The sequence below is a fragment of the Squalius cephalus genome, assembly GCF_949319135.1.
Source record: "Squalius cephalus genome assembly, chromosome: 1".
Lineage (NCBI taxonomy): Eukaryota > Metazoa > Chordata > Actinopteri > Cypriniformes > Leuciscidae > Squalius > Squalius cephalus.
The window spans coordinates 15909885-15931062 of record NC_137122.1 but is presented as its reverse complement, the minus strand read 5'-3'; the positions used below and the strand labels follow the sequence as shown (position 1 = coordinate 15931062).

General features: G+C 41.0%; 1 long non-coding RNA gene across 1 annotated transcript; it reads left to right on the top strand.

Moving 5' to 3' along the window:
* The first annotated feature begins 2074 nt into the window (after positions 1-2074).
* On the top strand, positions 2075-3349 carry LOC307167349. The gene is made up of 3 exons (XR_013822758.1): positions 2075-2149; positions 2792-2868; positions 3267-3349. It is a non-coding gene; the product is annotated as an uncharacterized lncRNA (long non-coding RNA).
* The last annotated feature ends 17829 nt before the right edge of the window (positions 3350-21178 follow it).

Below are 21178 nucleotides of genomic sequence, written 5' to 3'. Positions count from 1 at the left end.
ACGCAGATCTTCCGCCCCAGCAGTTGGGGGTCTGAGAGTCTTGCGTAGGGCGCTGGATGTGGCAGCAACCATGGCGTTTTCCATGGGATCCCAATTACGTCGTCACGTCGACGTTACGTCGAACGTGAGCGACTGAAAGGGAACGTCTCGGTTACTGATGTAACCCTCGTTCCCTGAAGGAGGGAACGGGAGACGTAACGTCCCGTCGCCACCGTTGCTGACCATCGCTGCATGGCCGTCACAAATCTCGGCTCCTCAGCGAAAAACAATGTGTGCGTGCGCCCGCTTCCTGTTTATACCCGCGCGGCGGGGCGGGGCGCGTGACGCGATTCACGCACGCCAACGTTCATTGGCTCGTTCTGTAGACACTCGAAGTTGATAGGGCTCCCTGAAGTGATCCCAATTACGTCGTCACGTCGACGTTACGTCTCCCGTTCCCTCCTTCAGGGAACGAGGGTTACATCAGTAACCGAGACGTTTTTTATAGTATTTTATTCATTGATTAACACCTTATTCTAATACTTTGATATTTGTTGTTGTTATATTGTATATTTCATTTTTTATCATTATTTTTTTTTTTTGTAATGATTTCAAAATATTGTTTGTAGACACAATCACACCAATAAAGTATTTGACATTGAACTGAACTGAAACTGACTTTGACATTGCTGTTGCAGAACAAACACTCTCAATCATTTCTACTTTCATTTCAGATTTAAAACAATATTATTGTTAAGATCCATTATTGCTACTTTCATTTTCTGAGAACATTATTGGAGAGATTAGACATCAATGACCTCTGATCGATCATGTTTTTAGAGACAGACAAGTCCAGCAGATCTGCACTCAAATGATGTTTAGATGGGACGTCCACTAAGAACTGGACGGTTTTGTTGTTATTAGGAAGGAGGTCTGTACGGGTGTTTAAAGTGGATTTTTGTACTAAGTTTTACCCAATAAATTGGGTTTTAAAGGGGGGGTGAAACACTCAGTTTCAGTCAATCTCATGTTAATCTTGAGTACCTATAGAGTAGTATTGCATCTTTCATATCTCCAAAAAGTATTTAGTTTTGTTATATTCATAAAAGAAAGATAGGCTGTACCGAGTCTTTCCGGACAAAATCGAGCAGCTGGAGGCGTGCCGTGTGGGCGGAGCTAAAGAATCACGAGCATACATACAGAATGCGTTTTTGCTTAGAAAAACGTGAGATGGGCAGTGAAATGGGGGAAAAACACAAGGTCTCGAGAGTTTTTTTAAAAGTAGAAATGATTTTAACTTGAGCGCAGTGTTTTTAGAACACCATGTCATGCGCGCGTTTTACAACATTTGTGTGTGTTTACACAGTAAATTCCCCAGTGTTAAATTAACACTGCTCAGAGCACATATGGTCCCACTCTACATGGTGTTAAAGTAACACTGAAGCAGAGTTAAAGTTAATGAGACAATTAAGTGATCAATTGAGTGATGATTGAGCATTAGTGATGAACACCTGTTGTTGTTAACAAGCAGAATCACTGAAGGAAAGAGAAACAGTAGAACTACAACTGACTTCAGCCACAGCCTTAAATTAAATCAGATGAAGATAAAATACATTAAATCTGTGAAGATCTCAGCAGAGGAGGATTAAACAACTCCACAAACAGAATTACCAGCCTCACTTATTACTAACCAGACTGACTTTATTTCTGTCATATGTCTATTAGGGCTGGGCGATATATCGCATGACATTGATATGCGCCTCTCGTCAGTAAAGCCGGTTCCTTGATTAGTAGTAAATCACCATCACCTGCTTTCAGATGGAGCGGCATTTACTACACTCTAAAAACTCCTGGGTTATTTCTTCAACCCATTTTCTGGGTTATTTGTGTTGGGTTAAAATGATGGGTTATTTTTTCAGAGAGTAACCATTTTCTGGGTTATAGGGCTAATATTTTGACCCAATTCATGGGTTGTTTGGGTTTCTGGGTTATTTTTCAAAGAGTAACCCATGTTCTGGGTTATAGGGTTGGCTTTCTCTCTCTCTCTCTCGCCCGCCCGCCCGCAGTTGTTTTGGAATTTTCTCACAACAGTCGTTTGAAATAACCGTTGCTTTCGTGCTCGATCCGTTTTGGCCTGTGCTTCATCGGTGCAACTTCATCTATATTCAAGGTAAGAGAGTATTTTCAGTGTTGATGTAATGTAAACTTTTCTGTGTCCATGTCCCTGTTGCTAGTTTATCACCATTTGCTAAAAGAAATACGTTGAGACTAGCGTTAGCCGTGGTAATTCTGTGGTTGGCATGTAGCCGTGGCTATCACGACAACATCTAGGACAACTCGAGGTAACGTTATCACACACCGGACGCGATTTTGAACACGGTCCTGAGCCGTTGCTGGGTGTCGCGCATAGATATATACACTATATATGTATATATCTATGGGTGTCGCGGACAGACGCCGGATGGCGCCGCCGGTGTGTGTACACTCATAGAGAATAATGTGTTCGAATTTTAAAGACGTGGCACTGCGCTTCGCGTCCGGTGTGTGAGCCCCTTGAGAGACTGCACGTCCGGTGAGCGATACCTCGAGTTGTCCTAGAGACGCGACGCGGCGCTTCTCGTCCGGTGTGCAAACCCCATAGCCGCGGCTACAGAGCGACGAGGCAACACAATAGTTGAGTTATGTTTTCCAGCAGCGCCGTGCTTATCATATTATACAGTGCTCTACTGGCTGAAGTAGTGAGAGTTAAAGAAGCGGGTCAAGTCTTCAAATTGTTGCTAACCTAACCTCTATATTGCTATGTTTTCTCCAGGTCATCTTGAATGGACAGTTTTGTCGCTGATAAGCTAACTGAGTGGCAGCTGTCTGAGCTGACAGAGAATTTTAGAGGTGAGCATTTTACTCTTATTGCCCTTATATCATCATCTCTCTATACCTACATTTTTTTTAATAAGACTTAAATGTGTCAGTGCAAGATTTTGTTGTGCCTTGTCTTTAAGCTGTTATGCATAAGAATGGGCAAGATATTCACCTTTGCATTAATGTCATTACACTTTTTAATGAAAGAAAAGATGTCATTCACACAAAATGGGTAACATTAATGCTGCAAAATAACCACATTAGTTAACTAGCAATTTGGGCCACGTAAAAAAAAAAAAAAAAAAGTCACTGCATTCCCTTAAAAGTGATTATTTGTTAGCTTGATAATGAAAGAGTGTCTGGTGAGTGGTTCACAATTGTCTCAACTTATTAACAATACTGATGTTGTCTTGTTTTCTGTCTTTCAGATGAAGACATAGATGAGGAGGCATTTCTTCTCTTTGATGAGGACACTATCAAAAATCTTGTCCCCAAAGTTGGCCCCAGGCTTAAATTCCTGAGGCTCTTCTGAGAATTGTTGTTTATTTTTATTTTTTTTATTTCTAATATTGTTATTACAGTGTGACCTAAAATAAATAGGAAAATAAACATGTCCAAGTGTGTGTTTTTTCATATAGATTTTAATTTAAAGCAATAAAAATGTAAAAGTGCTTGAAGTGTGTAATATAATGTAAAACAAAGTTTTATTTTCTGAAATAAGGCATACTGGGATAGTGAGGTTAAGTTAGGTTATTTTTGACCCAACTCCTGGGTTAAAAAAGGATCAACTAATTTTTGGGTTATTTCTACCCAGATGTTGGGTTTTTTTAAACCCAACATTTGGGTCAGGTATTTAACAAAGAATTTGGGTCAAAAAGCATAACCCAATTTTCTGAGTTGAAATAACCCATAAATTAGTTGGTCCCTTTTTAACCCAGGAGTTGGGTCAAAAATAACCCATTATGGGTTATTTTGACCCAGGAGTTTTTAGAGTGTACACAGCAAAAACTCCAGTGTTAAATGAACTCTCCTGGGAGTGTATATGAGTCCACACTCAAGAGTGTTTAAGTTAATGAGATAATTAAGTGATTAATTTAGTGATGATTGAACATTATTGAAGACACCTGATGATAACAAGCAGAATCACTGAAGGAGAAAATCTCAAATTGTAAGTTACCATTATGGTGATCAGTGTTTGCTTTAGTTGGGCTCTTGACCCTTACTGTATATTATTAACTTTAGACTTTGTTTGTCTGCTGTTATTGATTTATAACTGTCAAATGAATAAAGAAAATGTATGATCTGATAGTGTTGGTTATGTTATGACAATCATCATTTGAACTTTATGTTTTTGATTTATGTTGTTGATTACAGCATAACTGTGATTCTGCATAAATATCCAGAATTTTAGATATAAAGGATTTCTTAAAAGTTTTTTTTTTTTTTTTTTATCTTTCTTTTAGGCACACACATTGCATCTCAACAATGGTGACGAGCAGAATATTCAATTAGGAAAATTAAATTACATAGACAATTCAGATCATAATTTATTCATACCGCAATGCATGATAGGAGACATTAATGAGTTGTGATTGGTGGCAGCCACTGCAACATGCTTTATTACTGTCACCATTGTTGAGATTCACAGGCTGATTATTGATGTCTGTGTTTCTAAATAAATACATCTGAAAGTGTTTTAATCAGAACAATGTTTAATAAATATATTGGATTATAAGAAAAACACTAATAATCATATGCTGTAGAATCACAGAGCTGCTGCTAACAAGTTACGCCAAACTATCTCAATAAGTTTCATTTTTCAGATCACAGCATGATTATGTCAAAACATAACCAACACTAGAAGGAGACATTTTAATTGTTTAGTAATAAACAAGTGTTTTCTGTGTCGACTGCAAAGATGAAGTTGACGATGTGTCCCCACACAGCAAAGGAGTCCGTGGCGGACCCGCCCTCAAGCCGCCAGATCCGCCTGACTGTCAGATTCGTTTTCGCTGCGCTAACAGGATCAGCCCCGCCTCCAGGATCGGCCCCGCCTGCGCTTTTAATCGGCGGACCCAGAATGGATCACATACGGATCCGCACTTCGGACGCGCCTTAACATTTGCCCCGCCTGTCACCTCGCGGACTCGCTACAGACGCTGGGCGGACCCGCTGACCAAACGCGCCTAATTTCAACTGTCGCCATGACGCCATTGTCACAGAATCATTCTCCGCACTGTGGAAAAGCTACAACCGGCAGGTCGACAAGCACAGAACACGGTAAGAATGGTTAAAATATGCTTTATTTGTACAGTTACTAGCCTGTAACATTACCGTTCATACCGTTCAACATACCGATGATTTTATTTCTGAAATGATTGTGGCAAACCAAGTTAGCAAATTGTCATTAGCGTAGATTTGAGTAAAATGTATTTGATAATTAATAACTTTGAGTAAAAAGCTATTTGGATGGTATATTCTTTCTCTCTGGGAGGTTAGGTGATTTAATTAACGTTAGCTGTCCGGATTTTTATCAAACCCTGAGCGCGTATTTTCTCCCCTCCAGTAACGTTAACGTTAAAATGTCAGGCAAGATATTATCATGTTAGGCCTAACATTACCTAACTTACTTTTTTTCACTGAATTTCTGGTATAACATGTCCATTTTTGTTTACATTTTGACAGTTCCACCTCCCCATGTAATGTTGTTTCAAAAAAATTATTAATATTATATGATACTGTGTGTGTGTGTGTGTGTGTGTGTGTGTGTGTTCTGTTGCAGCTTACAGTTTGTTCAAGTGCCACCAGTCTTATTTTGGAGTTTCATCTTTTCCTGACATCAGAGTAAAGTAAGATTTAATACTGTTCCAACTTGATTTAGCCAGATATGTTGTCAAATACTGACACTGGTCCACACTACAGCATTTAAATTGTCAAGACTTAAAAATTAGCAAATTATCAACTTGAAGATGCAGCACTGCCATCAGGCAGTCCTTATTGTCAAACCCTGCTGTATAATTATTTTTGAAAACACTTAAATTTTTGTTATTTTCCACAACTCACTATTTGCAATGTGTATTTTGTGTTTCTGTTACGTTTCTTTTAGATAAAATGAATAGAAAAACTGTACCTGTCTCCAGCTCCACCTTAAGACAGTAAGTTCCTCAGCAACTTCACTGTAAGTTGACAGTTCATTGTTGATTCAACTGAGTTCAATAAGGCCACATTTATACTGCAGGTCTTGATGCCCAATTCCGATTTGTTGACCATATCTGAATTTATTTTATTTTTTGGACCAGCTTCTTTAATTTAAAAGTGGCTCATATGCAATTACACCATGCACTTGGTGAAATAACCCAAGGTAGACGTACTGACCTGTTCTTGAAACAGGAAGTTAAATTTATCTGGTGCTGTTTGTTACTTCCTTCTTGTTTAAGGATGTTTGGTGCCACAAAATCGGTACAGTGATGGAGTTATCTATTGGCAAAAATGATGAGAGAGTGAACGGGGCAGTGAAAAATTCTGAGGAACCTGGACCTGACTGGAAAAAAATATGATGCCAGAGTTATTAAATCATGTGGTATGCTATTTTCTTTTTAAATAATCTAAATGGCTTTTGTAAGCAAATATCAAAGTATTTTGCCAATATGTTATATGGGAAGAAAATCCTTTTAATTACATTCTCATATTGTTCTGTTGTCTATAGTTCTGTTCTTTTTTACTCTATTAATTTGAAGGTCTACTGAAGTTTAACATGTAGGCTATTTATTTTTTAGATGACTACTTTGTGGCACAACAACTCTTGAAGAAAGCTCTAAATTGCAACACATCAGATCTACAGTCTGAAGAGGAAGAGGAGGAGATTCGGCCAAAAAGAAGGCCAAGGCCGATGTTAGTATACGTATATTATCCTTTATATTTTACATTAACTTTTTGGCCTCTATATTTTCTCAAAAACATAATTTAGTGTTATGATATGATGAACCCGACAACCACCACACGTAAAGCCAGCTGAAATAGAGTTAAATGGACAGTATGTTTTCTGGTTTCTCAGAGAAACCATTCTCAACCAATTACATTGATTTACAACTTAAGTTCTTAGGCCAGTGAAAATGTTTATGTAATTACATTTACATTTATGCATTTGGCAGACGTTTTTATCCAAAGCAACTTACATTGCATTTTAAGGTACACATTTACATTCCAATCAGTTCTTGCTTCCCCTGGGCAGAGTTGTATAGTCCAGGGGTCAGAAAGTAGAAGTCCTGCCATAGTTTATTCCACCCATGAACTCAGTCAGCTGATTTCACTAATTAGTTCGCTCTCCTGTCTGAATTAGCAAATCCAGGTGATTGGAACAAAATACTGAGGAGGACTTTTACTTTCTGAACCTGGACTTTACACCTCTGACTACATGTCAGCCAAGAGTAAAGAAATAAACCAGAACTGGACCTTATCTGAGCCACAAAATCTGTGTATATTAAATATGGATTCATCTCAGCCTTAATAAGCCTGTTAACAAGCAGAATCACTGAAGGAAAGAAGAGAACAGAAAAAGAGACGAGCAGAAGCACAAGAACTACAACTGACTTCAGACACAGCCTTAGATGAAATCAACTGAAGAGAAAAGAAGACATTAAATCTGTGAAGATCTCAGCAGAGGAGGATTAAACAACTCCACAAACAGCATTACCAGCTTCACTTATTACTAACCAGACTGACTTTATTTCTGTCAGACGTCTACAGAAGCTTTTATTGAGAATTAACAGAGGTTTAACTCTAACGTGTTTCATTTGAAGTCACCATAACAGTGATTAGTGTTTCCATTCGTTGGGTTCTTAACTCTGATTATATCTTTTGTCTTTTCTGGCAGTTGTGACAGTGTGTTTGTTAAACACATTTGCAGCAGCAAAAAAACCTAAAGTGAAATGATATCAGGTGATGATGGTTACCTGATGATGGTTTTATAATCATCACGAAGTATCTTCTTCCGGAGTTCACCTCCGCGGCGGATGCGTTTCGTAGTCAGTTTGCTGTCTGGGTCGTGATCTTCCTGTAGCTCAAACAGTAGAGTGTTGACGCTTGCAATGCTAAGGTCATGGGTTCAATTCCCAGGGGCAGAGTTGTATAGTCCAGGGGTCAGAAAGTAGAAGTCCTGCCATATGTTTATTCCACCCATGACCTCAGACAGCTGATTTCTATCTCCTGGCTGAAAAACTGCTAATTAGCAAATCCAGGTGATTGGAACAAAATTCTGAGCAGGACTTTTACTTTCTGAACCTGGACTTTACACCTCTGAAGAGAACAGAAAAAGAGACGAGCAGAAACACAAGAACTACAACTGACTTCAGACACAGCCTTAGATGAAATCAACTGAAGATAAAAGAAGACATTAAATCTGTGAAGATCTCAGCAGAGGAGGATTAAACAACTCCACAAACAGCATTACCAGCTTCACTTATTACTAACCAGACTGACTTTATTTCTGTTAGAACTCCTTATTGAGATGTGTTTAATTTGAAGTTACCATAACAGTGATTAGTGTTTCCATTAGTTTGGCTCTTAACTCTTATGTTAACAATTATGTTTTTTGTTTCTTTTGTCTGCTGTGACTGTGTGTTTGTCAAACACATTTGTAGCAGCAAAGAAAGCAAAATTGAATCTGGGCAGGTGATGTTGGTTACCTGTTGATGGCTTTGTAATCATAATGCCTGAATCACTCATGTAATTTGTATAATAAAATTGTTTTGTTCAATTAATATATTAATATCATAAACCCTGTGTTACTGCAGCATGAAATCAAGCAGAATTATACATATCAGTTGAAATATTATAACAAACATGAGAATTTTTTTTACCTATCATGTGACACACACACTTATCAACAATCAGCGTATGTGTCTCAATAATGGTGACAATCAAAAATATTCAGATACACTGATCAACTCTGAACATTACAAAAAAGCTACTAAATGTCACAAAAAAAAAACAACAGCAAAAAATATAAGCAAACATTTAGAATTAAACAAAATAATAGGACAATTCAGCTGCATAATTTATTAATGTGCAATGCATGCTGGGAGTTTTGTATTATACTGGTACTCAGCATGCATTGCAGCAAGGTACTTTTGATTGTCACCATTGTTGAGATTAATACGCTGATTGTTGATGTTTGTCATAGTAGATAAACGTTTGGTGCTCAAGTTTATAAAATTCTTCTAACTGATACCTATAGTACTGCTGTATCTCATGCTTCAATAATACAGGGTTTTGTGTTTTGAAAATAATATGGATGTGTAAATAATATATTTCTGGATCTCATTCTGCAGTAACACAGGGTTTTTAATATGAAAAAAATAATGGAACACAATTGTAAGATTTGAAAAGCGGCAGTGAAGCAAGATACTTCGTGATGATTATAAAACCATCATCAGGTAACCATCATCACCTGATATCATTTCACTTTAGGTTTTTTTGCTGCTGCAAATGTGTTTAACAAACACACTGTCACAACTGCCAGAAAAGACAAAAGATATAATCAGAGTTAAGAGCCCAACGAATGGAAACACTAATCACTGTTATGGTGACTTCAAATGAAACACGTTAGAGTTAAACCTCTGTTAATTCTCAATAAAAGCTTCTGTAGACGTCTGACAGAAATAAAGTCAGTCTGGTTAGTAATAAGTGAAGCTGGTAATGCTGTTTGTGGAGTTGTTTAATCCTCCTCTGCTGAGATCTTCACAGATTTAATGTCTTCTTTTCTCTTCAGTTGATTTGATCTAAGACTGTGTCTGAACTCAGCTGTAGTTCTTGTGTTTCTGCTCGTCTCTTTTTCTGTTCTCTTCTTTCCTTCAGTGATTCTGCTTGTTAACAGGCTTATTAAGGCTGAGATGAATCCATATTTAATATACACAGATTTTGTGGCTCAGATAAGGTCCAGTTCTGGTTTATTTCTTTACTCTTGGTTGACATGTAGTCAGAGGTGTAAAGTCCAGGTTCAGAAAGTAAAAGTCCTCCTCAGTATTTTGTTCCAATCACCTGGATTTGCTAATTCAGACAGGAGAGAGAACTAATTAGTGAAATCAGCTGACTGAGTTCATGGGTGGAATAAACTATGGCAGGACTTCTACTTTCTGACCCCTGGACTATACAACTCTGCCCAGGGGAAGCAAGAACTGATTGGAATGTAAATGTGTACCTTAAAATGCAATGTAAGTTGCTTTGGATAAAAACGTCTGCCAAATGCATAAATGTAAATGTAATTACATAAACATTTTCACTGGCCTAAGAACTTAAGTTGTAAATCAATGTAATTGGTTGAGAATGGTTTCTCTGAGAAACCAGAAAACATACTGTCCATTTAACTCTATTTCAGCTGGCTTTACGTGTGGTGGTTGTCGGGTTCATCATATCATAACACTAAATTATGTTTTTGAGAAAATATAGAGGCCAAAAAGTTAATGTAAAATATAAAGGATAATATACGTATACTAACATCGGCTTTGGCCTTCTTTTTGGCCGAATCTCCTCCTCTTCCTCTTCAGACTGTAGATCTGATGTGTTGCAATTTAGAGCTTTCTTCAAGAGTTGTTGTGCCACAAAGTAGTCATCTAAAAAATAAATAGCCTACATGTTAAACTTCAGTAGACCTTCAAATTAATAGAGTAAAAAAGAACAGAACTATAGACAACAGAACAATATGAGAATGTAATTAAAAGGATTTTCTTCCCATATAACATATTGGCAAAATACTTTGATATTTGCTTACAAAAGCCATTTAGATTATTTAAAAAGAAAATAGCATACCACATGATTTAATAACTCTGGCATCATATTTTTTTCCAGTCAGGTCCAGGTTCCTCAGAATTTTTCACTGCCCCGTTCACTCTCTCATCATTTTTGCCAATAGATAACTCCATCACTGTACCGATTTTGTGGCACCAAACATCCTTAAACAAGAAGGAAGTAACAAACAGCACCAGATAAATTTAACTTCCTGTTTCAAGAACAGGTCAGTACGTCTACCTTGGGTTATTTCACCAAGTGCATGGTGTAATTGCATATGAGCCACTTTTAAATTAAAGAAGCTGGTCCAAAAAATAAAATAAATTCAGATATGGTCAACAAATCGGAATTGGGCATCAAGACCTGCAGTATAAATGTGGCCTTATTGAACTCAGTTGAATCAACAATGAACTGTCAACTTACAGTGAAGTTGCTGAGGAACTTACTGTCTTAAGGTGGAGCTGGAGACAGGTACAGTTTTTCTATTCATTTTATCTAAAAGAAACGTAACAGAAACACAAAATACACATTGCAACTAGTGAGTTGTGGAAAATAACAAAAATTTAAGTGTTTTCAAAAATAATTATACAGCAGGGTTTGACAATAAGGACTGCCTGATGGCAGTGCTGCATCTTCAAGTTGATAATTTGCTAATTTTTAAGTCTTGACAATTTAAATGCTGTAGTGTGGACCAGTGTCAGTATTTGACAACATATCTGGCTAAATCAAGTTGGAACAGTATTAAATCTTACTTTACTCTGATGTCAGGAAAAGATGAAACTCCAAAATAAGACTGGTGGCACTTGAACAAACTGTAAGCTGCAACAGAACACACACACACACACACACACACACACACACACACAGTATCATATAATATTAATTTTTTTTTTTTTAAACAACATTACATGGGGAGGTGGAACTGTCAAAATGTAAACAAAAATGGACATGTTATACCAGAAATTCAGTGAAAAAAAGTAAGTTAGGTAATGTTAGGCCTAACATGATAATATCTTGCCTGACATTTTAACGTTAACGTTACTGGAGGGGAGAAAATACGCGCTCAGGGTTTGATAAAAATCCGGACAGCTAACGTTAATTAAATCACCTAACCTCCCAGAGAGAAAGAATATACCATCCAAATAGCTTTTTACTCAAAGTTATTAATTATCAAATACATTTTACTCAAATCTACGCTAATGACAATTTGCTAACTTGGTTTGCCACAATCATTTCAGAAATAAAATCATCGGTATGTTGAACGGTAATGTTACAGGCTAGTAACTGTACAAATAAAGCATATTTTAACCATTCTTACCGTGTTCTGTGCTTGTCGACCTGCCGGTTGTAGCTTTTCCACAGTGCGGAGAATGATTCTGTGACAATGGCGTCATGGCGACAGTTGAAATTAGGCGCGTTTGGTCAGCGGGTCCGCCCAGCGTCTGTAGCGAGTCCGCGAGGTGACAGGCGGGGCAAATGTTAAGGCGCGTCCGAAGTGCGGATCCGTATGTGATCCATTCTGGGTCCGCCGATTAAAAGCGCAGGCGGGGCCGATCCTGGAGGCGGGGCTGATCCTGTTAGCGCAGCGAAAACGAATCTGACAGTCAGGCGGATCTGGCGGCTTGAGGGCGGGTCCGCCACGGACTCCTTTGCTGTGTGGGATGTGTATTTCCCTCATATTAAATATAAAACGCATGTGTAGACTGATATTTTTCAAATGTCTTGACTCCTTTCAGACGTTTCAAAATATTGGGATTAAATGCATTTTCTGAGAATTTATATTTCAAGTTTTGACTGCAAATGTCACGTCCATAACACTGGAATCGCCCAATTTTAACGAATTTGTCCTCAACTAGTTTTTGTGGTGTAGGTCTACGTATTTTATTATGTTAAAGGGGGTGAAATGCTCATTTTCACTCAATCTCCTAAAACTAAAGACTTTTTGGAGATATGAAGGATGCAATACTACTCTATAGGTACTCAAGATTAACAGCTGTTAATCTTGAGTACCTATAGAGTAGTATTGCATCCTTCATATCTCCAAAAAGTCTTTAGTTTTATTATATTTATAAAAGAAAGATAGGCTGTACCGAGTCTTTCCGGAAAAAAACGAGCGGCTGGAGGCGTGCCGTGTGGGCTAAGCTAAAGCTGTGCTAACGCGCCGAGCTAACAACACAGATACATTTGAAGCAGTTTTACTCACCGCCTGCGACCGCGAACCTTTATCATGCGCGCCCGCACCTTTCCGGGAGAAGTGCCCTTAGGGCCCATATAAGGAAATTCCGCCCCAGCTGACGTCACACAGGCCCATACTCGAAAAAAAAACTTTCCGAAACTTGTGACAAACCGGAAGGAGTATTTTTGGCACAGAAATACTCCTTCAAACGTACAATAACATTTTTGAAACTTTGTCCATGTTTAGCATGGGAATCCAACTCTTTAACAGTGTAAAAAACTCAGTATGCATGAAATAGCATTTCACCCCACCTTTAACTTAAATAATACTAATAGTAATTTAAAGATGTGGTAGCCCTACATCTTACACATCGTGGAAACAAAATAAGAATGGAAACTAAAATATGGTAGTATCGCGCTACAGCGCACATTCTATCAGCTGCAGTTCTGGCGCCTCAGTCCCAATACTGTAAAACTCGACGTACATTCACATCACACATGTTAATGCAGCGGTAGAGTTACACTCACAGGACACCGTGCACTTATTCGCGATCACAAAAGTTAATTATTTGCTCGTGCTTTAAAGCTTTGCCGAGTAAACATTTCTTTGGCATTCTTTTCTGACATGATGCACTTTTTCTAAGCGCGTACAGAAGTGCGCGCGCACTGTCAAACAGCGCCAAGCTGGATTTTTGTTGGGTCAGACCCATCTTATATATAAGGGGGGCTGATAACGTGAGATCAACATGGAGCTAAATGGAAAAAAAATAGTACCAAACAAGCCACTTTGAAATGTTGCTGTTTTCATGAATATAAAAGTTGTATGACCCTCCCCTCAACAAAGAATAAAAAGACATGACCCTCCCCTATTTTCCTCCAGTGGCCCCTTCCGTAAATACCAAACGGTCCCTAAATGAGTTACATATATTGCAGACCCCCCATAGATTATATATAAGCCTACAGTTTGTTTTGCTTCTGTTTAGTCTAACACTATGGACCCAAATATATATATTTTTTACAATAAAGTGTTAATGAAACGCACACAGAGACATCAAGAATCAGCATATGAATCTCCACAATGGTGATCAAATTATTCATGCTGCAATGCATGCTGGGAGTCATGGGTGAGTTTTGTCTTGTGCTGGTACCCAGCATGCATTGCGACATGAAACCTTTAATGTCATATGCTGATTCTTGATGTCTGTGTGTCTGAATGTTAGAGTAAAAGTTATAGTTTAAAACAACTGCTTCTTTGCTGCTTTCTAAGCTAAGTTGAACTGCATTAGACTGTCATAAATATTCACATCAACTTTTAAATCTTAGCCTACTCTACAACAGTTCCTCACACAAAGCATCACATCCCGAATATTTGGATTACAGCACATGAATAAAATATTGTGTATTTTATGACAGCATATTAATAAAATATGCCCCATGATAAACAAAATTAATGAAATATTGAATGATTATGATGAAATGATCACATAATTCAATATTTTAAACTGTATTATTGTTTAAAAGGAATCTTTGAAATGACAAGTCAAAACAGATGAAACATATTCATTTCAAATGAAGTAAATTGTAAATCAGTCAAGTCAACTGCATTATAGTGCACTTAATTGTCCTGATTTGGATCAGATGATCACTGGATTGATCTGAGACACACTCCTCACACCAGCAACCGGCCCTCATGTTGTTTGCCGTGATCATGCTGTGCCATCACTGCCACACACGGCTCAGCTCCGGCTGACAGGAGACCAGCAGAGAGTATTAAACTGGACAAGCTCTCTGTCACACCTGAGGAGGTAAGAAGCCCAAATATGAGCCCCTTCGAAACACAAGACTCAATGCTGTTTGCTCTGTGACCTCTGCCGTTTTTATTAACGTCGACTGTCATTGAGGTTTGAGTCAGTTGCTCAATATGATCTCTAGATGCCAGGAAAGCTCTGAAGTCTCACTGCTTGCAGGAACTGAGAACTGATTTTACATTAGCAAGTGAAGTGTTTTCTTACACAACAATTTATTACTTTATTTCTAGACTGAAGAATAAGTGTGATTCACACAAGTTTCTAACTTCTTCCACTCTACGTCACAGCATTTTTGAGAAGTCTTACACATACGGCCATGATTTGTATTCAGCTGAATCAAGAATTTCTATGCTAAGCATTTATATTTCATTAAGACTTTTGTGGATTATTTTAACAAACAAATGTGATGCGATCTGGGAAAACCTGTCGTATGTCGCACTGGTATGTTTTCAGTAATGTCTTCAGTAAGGTTTTTTTTTGTCAAAATTGGGTTTTGATTAATTTATTATTCTATAACATCTTCTATCATCTCTGAATATATCTTGGCTAAATTCACTAGTTTAGTGCAGAAAAATAGCGATTTATAGTGGCAAGCTGAAAAGACTGCGTTTCTATTTAAGAACAGGGACGCACCGCGGAGGTGAAAAAAAACAATTTCGCCCAAAGCTCTCCTTCTCTTAACGCTACAAAGACAGTTCACCTATCGAAATAAACCACATAACATCTAGAATAAAGGTATATCAGTGCGCATTTCTCACCAGTCCTGTGTAAACTACACACAGTAAATTCCCCGGTGTTAATTTAACACCGCTCTGTATTTATATGCGAGCCACCAGCAGGGTGTTAAAAGTAACACTGAAGCAGTGTTATAGTTATTTAGATAATTAAGTGATTAATTGAGTGATGATTGATTGATTATTGAAGACACCTGATGATAACAAGCAGAATCTATGAAGGAAAGAGAAACAAAAGAACTACAACTGACTTCCAGACACAGCCTTAGATGAAATCAACTGAAAAGACATGAAATCTCTCTTATTACAAACCAGTTTGACCTTCTTTCTTTTTTTTTTTTTAATACCATAAAGAAAAAAAAATTGACACATGTCATCACTGACCAAAAGAGGTTATTTGTTACTAACAGATTTGTATCATCAATACTTTTTTTTTTTGCCAACGATCAAACATTCTTCATTTTAATTTTTAAGTACACTGTGAGATACGAAAACGCAGAGACACACACACTAACATCAACAATCAGCTTATAGTGACATGCTTCATGCTGCAATGCATGCTGGGAGCCATTAGTTTTATAATATGAGTGAGGAGAGGAGGAGTGAAAAAAGTACAGGCAAGCAAGAGAGGTGTTTCTGATGTGGGAAAACTTTATTCTGATCGCTCCTGATAAGGTATGTGTGCTGGCTGTTAAATATTATTATTAAAAAGTAGAGTTATAGAACTGTAACTATCAGTAGCCTATAATAGCTGTCTCAAGTCTGTATAAAACATCTGAACAAATTTTCTCTGAATGTGGAGAGGTTGTGAGCAATAAAAAAAAATAAAAAAAGAAAGAAAGAAAGAAACAGGCTCAGTCCAAAAAGTGTGGAAAAAATAATTGTTCCTTAATACAAATCTTTGAGTGTTCCCTATCCGACATACCCCCTGGCCATAGTTACACAAGCACACCCAACTTGTGCCATATTTCCCAACACATCCTCTGTTTCCCGAGGACTCTTTCCCCAATACACAATAACACAATAGACACATTCATCAATCTTTATTTATAAAAAAAATGGTATCCCATTCTTAGTATATATGTGCACTGTCTGTGTGTGTGTGTGCACTAGATTTATTTCAGTTGTCTTAAAGCCTCCCATCTAGCTGAACAAACACCATCTATGCAGGAAGTCTTACATTCATGTCTTACTATTGCTCTGGCTGTTTTCTCCTCTCTTTATTTATTTCATTTATTTCTTCCTCCTGTTGTGTAGGTGAGCTTCATGATGATGACAAATACTCTCTCTGTGTAGTAACATTCACCACAAGAGGGCATCCTATAACTTGTGTTTCTGCTTGTCTCTTTTTTCTGTTCTCTTCTTTCCTTCAGTGATTCTGCTTGTTAACATTATCACTAAATTATAGGCCTATGTATGCACATCTCAGGTTAAACTTCATAATGTTTACTTGTAAGGAAGAAGGCCTGTTTTTTTCAGTGGTCTGAATATCTGCATTTCTAGAAGAATTTAGCAGTTTTATGAAAAAAAAAAAGTTTAAATGAAATGGCATGTTCCCTGTAAAAATCGTACTCGGTTACTAACGTAACCTCGGTTCTCTCTAAAAGAGGGAACGAGTACTGCGTAAGATATCTTACGCTAGGGGAAAATCCTTTTTCCGCGAGATATTGAAGCCAAAAATTATCCTTAATTTTATAATAATGCAAAACGCGTTGCGGCAGCATGCAGACATAGGCGAGACAGCTCGCGCGCCTATTGGCTGCTCTGCGGCAACTGCAGCAGCCTATCGAGCGAGGCCTGGCGTGACGCCAGACCCAATCAGGGCACTTCGCGCCCGCTGCGTCACGTCCCGCCGAAATGGGCGTGGTCTAGGCCTATAAATACCGCTCGCAGGCAGCTATTATCTGGTTTTTCATCATCGAAGCAACCAGAGCGTGTGCATGCACGGCAAGATACGCAGTACTCGTTCCCTCTTCTAGAGAGAACCGAGGTTACGTTAGTAACCGAGTACGTTCTCTTACGAGAGGTCTCTCGTACTGCGTAAGATATCTTACGCTAGGGGACCCAATGCAAAACGCCGTGCATGCTGAGATCTGACACCAAAGACCCAAGGGCGAAAGCCCGGGGTACATATAGTGCACAATCACTCAGGGAACTCACAGGGAGTCCAGGAAGAGGGAGGGGCGAAGCCGCACTCTTCCACATATGGTAGCGTCGCTGAGACGCGAATTTCATCATACAGACAGGGCGGGGTACGGCCTGAACTGATGGGGGAATGTGGGTCTTACACAGTTTGCCCAGGCACATCTCGTGCTGCTACTTTTTTACTGTCGAACATTGAGCTGTGCTCAGTAGACGCAGCATTCTAAGCTGATCGCATCAGGTCAGATAATACTGGTAAACTTAGACCGACAGCAGCCTGGCCTGCAGGGCGGGAACCTCTAGGTTATAAAACCTTATAAATGTAGACGGGGAGGCCCAGCCTGCCGCCATACAAATATCTTGCAAGGCAATCCCACTTGACCAGGCCCACGAAGAGGCCATGCCTCTCGTGGAGTGCGCTCTGACACCCAACGGGCACTGCATGCCCTTGGAGGCGTATGCCAGCGCTATAGCATCAACTATCCATCTGGATAGGCTCTGTTTCGACGCGGCTAGTCCCTTAGAATGTCCGCTAAACGAAACAAAGAGCTGCTCCGTCTGTCTGAAACCAGACGAGCGAGACACATAAGCTCGTAATGCCCTGACTGGGCAGAGGAGGCTCGCGTCTCTTTCCTCATCAGGGACCGGTAGGGCTGACAGGGAGATAACCTGCGCCCTAAATGGTGTGTTGAGGGATTTCGGAACATAACCGTGCTTAGGTTTGAGTATAACTTTTGAGTCATTAGGCCCAAACTCCATGCACGCCGCGCTCACAGAGAGCGCGTGCAGATCCCCTATTCGCTTCACCGAAGCGAGAGCCAGCAAAAACACCGTCTTGAAAGACAGGTGTTTCAAATCGATTGACTGTAAAGGCTCAAATGGCGCACCTTTCATGGCTTCCAGAACCGTAGAAAGGTCCCATACGGGGACTGAGGGAGGTCTGGGAGGATTCAGTCTCTTAGCCCCTCTAAGGAAGCGGATGACTAAATCGTTCCTTCCTATTGACTGACCAAGCGTTGTTTCTGAGAACGCTGCTATAGCCGTCACATAAACTTTGAGCGTGGAGGGGGCCCTGCCCCCATCCAACAGCTCTTGTAGGAAGGAAAGCACCTCCGCCACACCACAGTCTGTGGGTGACACACCACGGGCTGTGCACCAGCCCGAAAACACTGACCATTTCGAGGAATAGAGTCGTCTCGTAGACGGAGCTCTAGCCTGCGTGATCGTGTTTAATACTCCTTCAGGGAGTCCAACATGTACCCGTTGATGGCCCAGACATGAAGGGACCACAGTTCCGGGTGAGGATGCCAGATCGAACCGTGGGCCTGTGAGAGGAGGTCTCTCCTCACTGGTACTGGCCACGGGGCAGTACTTGCTAACTGCATCACGACTGGGAACCAAGGTTGGTTTTTCCAGAACGGTGCCACCAGCAGTACTGAGCATCCTTCTTCCCTGATCCGTTCTATCACCTGAGGCAGGAGAGAGACGGGGGGAAAAGCATAGAGCGGGCGGCGGGGCCACACATGGGCCAGCGCGCTCCTGCTCTTTGAGAAAAATTCCTGACAGTGAGCGTTTTCTCGAGATGCAAACAGGTCTACTTCCGCTCTGCCGAATTTCTTCCACAGCAGTTGGACTGTCTGTGGGTGTAGAGACCACTCGCCTGCCGGAACATTGTTCCTGGACAGTCTGTCCGGTCCTATGTTCAGGAGCCCTGGCACGTGCGCTGCTCTGAGCGAGCGCAGGTTGCACTGAGCCCATACCAGGAGGCGTTCTGCCAGCCTGTACAGGTTCTTGGACCTGAGGCCGCCCTGGCGATTTATGTAGGACACCACGGACATGTTGTCCGAACGGACCAAGACGTGGCGTCCTTTTATCTGGGGACAAAAACGCGTCAGCGCGTTGTCTACTGCCAGCATTTCGAGGCAGTTTATGTGCAGGAGCTTCTCCCGTTCCGACCACTGGCCGAAGAACGGTCTGCCCTCGAGCAGCGCTCCCCATCCCGAGGTGGACGCGTCCGTGGACACCACTTTCACCCTCGAGGAAGTCCCCAGGCTTACACCTAATTGGTACCAGTCGTTCGCTCTCCAAGGTTTCAGAGCTGTGACGCACTTCTGATTGACCCTGAGGCGAAGCGAACCGGATGCCCACGCTCTGCGTGGGACTCGCGCTTTCAGCCAAAACTGCAGCGGGCGCATGCGGAGCAGGCCCAGCTGGAGCACTGACGATGCTGAGGCCATGAGACCTAGCATCTTCTGAAATTTCTTGAGCGGGACAGACGCGCCACAGCGAAACGCGTTCGCTGTGCGCTGAATGTCTACCGCGCGCTGTGGTGATAGTCGCGCTATCATGGACAGCGAGTCCAATTCTGTGCCCAGGAAAGATATCTTCTGACTGGGTAACAGAGAGCTCTTCGCCCAATTGACACTGAGACCCAAATCCTCGAGGTGATTGAGTAAAATGGTCGTGTGTTCTATGAGCACTGCGCGAGATTGCGCTAGAATCAGCCAATCGTCCAAATAGTTCAGCACTCGTATGCCTCTCATTCTGAGGGGTGCGAGCGCCGCGTCCATGCACTTCGTAAATGTACGGGGTGCCAGGGACAAACCGAATGGCAGGACTGTGTACTGATATGCCTGGCCCTCGAAGGCGAATCTCAAATATCGCCTGTGACGTGACGCTATCTGTATTTGAAAATACGCGTCTTTCAGATCTATTGACACAAACCAATCTCCTTGGCGAATCTGCACAAGGATTTGTCTGGTCGTGAGCATCCTGAACTGTCGCTTCACAAGCACTTTGTTCAGTTGCCTTAGATCTAGTATGGGTCTGAGACCCCCGTCTTTTTTCGGTACCAGGAAGTATCTGCTGTATAGCCCTCCTTCGCTCTGAACTTGAGAGAGAGGCTCTATGGCCCCTTTGCTCAATAGTTTCGTCACTTCGGCTCGAAGTAAATGTGCTACTTCTGTTTTTACCGTGGTCTCGACGCGCGCCACATAGCGGCGAGGGCGTCGGCGAAACTGCAGCGAATAGCCTCTTTTTATAATGTTCAGCACCCACTTCGAAACCCCGGGCAGCTTTGCCCATGCGTCTGCATGGATAGCTAGGGGTTGAATACGAAGCGCGCTCCGCTCGCTCAGCGATGGAGAGGCTTCGGCGTGCTGCAACATAAGCATCGCGCTCGTGACATTTGAGGCATGGGGCGCGCTGATAACAGCGGGCAGATTGCCCGCGCTCGACTCCTCTGCGGTGGTCAGCCGCGAGGGGGAGGGCTGGGCGGTTCCCGTGGGAACTGTCATGTCTATGTGTGGATGTGGGCACGGGACAGCGGGCACATTTATCACACCGAAAACATCGTTCGCTTGCGTGAAGCGAGTGCACGTTGGTTTCGTTTTTACAGAAACCGTGAGACATGCACAACGCGGTGTTAGTGGGCACTGGGTAGTGGTCTGAGTCGGTTTTATGTGCGCGAGCCCTGTGTGACAGGCTGTGCTTGTGTGTAGGGATGGGCACTGGGCAGTGGGCATTCTTACTACACATGAAACACCATCGGCCGTAGCCGGGACACCAGAAAATACACTCTTTTGGGGATTTATCTGGGTAGCCGTGAAAACGGCATTTGTGTGCAGGCAAGCGGGTGACAGAACCGACTTATTGGCTGCAGAAAACACTGGAATAGTCACATTTGCTGGAACTGGA